The sequence below is a fragment of the Malurus melanocephalus genome, unplaced genomic scaffold (genome assembly GCF_030028575.1).
Source record: "Malurus melanocephalus ecotype Western Australia unplaced genomic scaffold, MMel_1.1 scaffold_222, whole genome shotgun sequence".
Classification (NCBI taxonomy): Eukaryota; Metazoa; Chordata; class Aves; order Passeriformes; family Maluridae; genus Malurus; species Malurus melanocephalus.
In genome coordinates this window covers 739054-741835 of record NW_026623454.1, presented here as the reverse complement: position 1 = coordinate 741835, position 2782 = coordinate 739054, and positions in this window count along the sequence as shown.

Genomic DNA, 2782 nt, shown 5'->3' with positions numbered 1-2782 from the left:
CAGATAGAGATCTAAACATTAAACACAACATTTTTGTCAGGGCAATTATTTCCCATTTTGTCCAGTGACTCTATATTAATTACAATGCATAGTTCCAGATTATTGCTTTAGATATCATTGTAATAAGACTCTCAGAACAAGACCATTTTTGAGATTCAGTCAAAGTGGTGATCTGTCAGCTGTCAGAGCTGGAACACAGACTGAAACCAACTCTTCTCAGGTGTCAGCAGAAAATTGTCATATATTTGTGGATTGTACTCTTGAGAAATATTATGCCAAGAACACCCCCACTTGGTCAAGGAAAGAAATGGAGTCAGAGAAAAATTACCACATCTGGAATGTATTGCACCAAAAATGACTATTCTGTGCTTATTTTTTGAAAACTGCTGTCCATGAATGTCAGCATTAATAAAATTCTAAAGCTCTTTGAGAGAAAGTTATAAATTACTATTTTTAGTTTTTTGGTATTGTTAATTGAAAACTTCTCACRCAAACTACATCTCTCAGACTGTAGTGCAAATACTCAAGCCAACTTTCCTGGCATTAACACTCAGGCTTCTACAACATCATCCTAAGTACAAACTAGTTTCTTTTGTTGTTACCAGAGAACACATTTTCCAAAATAATAATCTCAGCTCTAGATATGGAATTATTGTGTCTACAGGAACTATATAATTCTGTACACAGCCCAGACACAGTCACTGAAAGAATGTTGTGAATTTTAGCATCTTTTAAAAATTTTATCATCATTTGTTTCTTTCTTTTAGCAAGAAGTTTTGTATAGTTTGTACAGCAGAAGTTTTTGTACATTTGAACAGTCACAAAGGGAAGCCACCTACATGCAGCCACAGATAAAGCACAACATCAACACCAACATTTTTGTTGCAGCCACTCTCAGCTTCTCAGAAAAGCAGGAAAGAAAACCAAGAATATCTATTTTATTTGCTGTAGACAATCAACTTTGAATCAACCCTAATTAGCTTCCAACAAGATGTCTGGTTCCAGTCCAAAAGTTCTTAATTAGTCTCCATAGCCATGGTTTTCAAGGAGAGTTTTACCTGAGTGAGGATTTTGAATGAGGTCATGAGGATCGAGKGAGCCCTGAGGAAGTAAATGGAGCCTCACCCTTGTGCAGGTGTGCAGGTGAAATTTCAAGGAGCTTCACCACTCTCTCATATTTTTGGTTTCCTACAGGGAAAAGGCTGTAGTTCCAGTTTGGCACTACAGGAATTYAGAAGCASCCAGACAGGGTTAAATGTGCYTCAGAAAAGGAAAAGATCCCAGGAAAACTGAAGGAAAAAAAGGTAAGGAAAAGAAATCCACAATAAAGTTCACAAACAGCAAAGATTTAAGTACGTGAAATGAGGGTTTGAACTTGATGYTGTGTTTCTGTGAAAAAAAAACCAAACAACAAAACAACAACATAATAATAATAATGAAGTACTTGTGGCAGGAGATTGTGAGGAAATTGTGAGCAGGATGTGAAGAGCTGAGGTTGTACAGAGATRCAGAGGTCAAACCAGCTGCCTGGGACAGCGCTTTGGGAGATCTCTGCCCAAGCTCCCACTCATGCACAAAAAAACCGTTGGCCTGAGAACACATGGGTCTGTAAAAACGCAGATAATGAAATAAGAAAAGGAATGACTGTACAGAAAAAATGTGCTGACATATTGTGCTGCTGTGAGACGACAAAGACCAAGATGTTGCAAAAAGCATAATCTCCCTCTCTCTGCCAAATTTAAAGTCTAAWGGCACGTGGGTAACTGGATTATGCAAAGTAAACCMCCTCTGTGACATCTATAAAATYGTATACTTTCCTTAAAACTAATTTATGAGTTTTCTGAAACAGCTMAAGAATTTTCGCTATAATTTTCTGTGCATATTCACAGAATTCCATATAAAACAGACTTTTGGATAAAAAGAAAAAAAGCCAAGAAAATAGGAAAACTTCTAAACAACTGAAATTGGATTCCTGAATGCAGACATTCCTGTAACCTTAATACCTAATAACCTTAATATGRGTCCCCCTCTAGGACTTTAAAATATGAATTGGAAGATCTGGCAGACTGTGYTCATGTAAGAGCAGAAAGATGATGAAGGTCACAATTGTAAACATGATTGTAGCAATCAATAGATATGTATTGGCTTTGTAATTATCTTCCTATTAATGCTAAATTAGCTAAAGTATATTTCAGACATCTGTTGTAATTTAAAGGATTGCTGATAATTCTTATCTTACTGAAAAAAAAAAAAAAATTACTCCTTATTGGAAAGTCCATAAAGCAAACCTGAAAATCTTTATCTATGGAGTTTCTCTCACAGTCCATGGTGTCATCAATAAAATACCCCATGGTCGACTCACTGCTGCTGTGCAGACTGAGGACTATTAAAAATAGGAGGTGYTGATAATTTTCTGCCCTGACATAGCCCAACACATGTTTCAGTGGTAGTACTCCTCTTGCTTCATATCTCACCCCTTTAGGACATGTCAGTTCATCACCCAGCCGACCTATCCAGCATTCCTAGCATACCTTCAGTCAAGCGCCATGAGCTGATATCCATAAAAATCCACTTTAGCTGACAGAAGGGGTATAATATCCTGACTTTAATTGCCTGGTTAAAAAAAATCTGCTTTGTAAAACTTATTTTTGCCTGGGCCCCACAGCTTAGAGTTTTTTTATGCTTCAAGGGAATGCTTGCATCTTCCCCTCTAGCCTTTCCAAACAAGCTGAGGGAGGAGAAGGCATTGGTTAAATATCTCACAACCCAAATTTTAACCCTC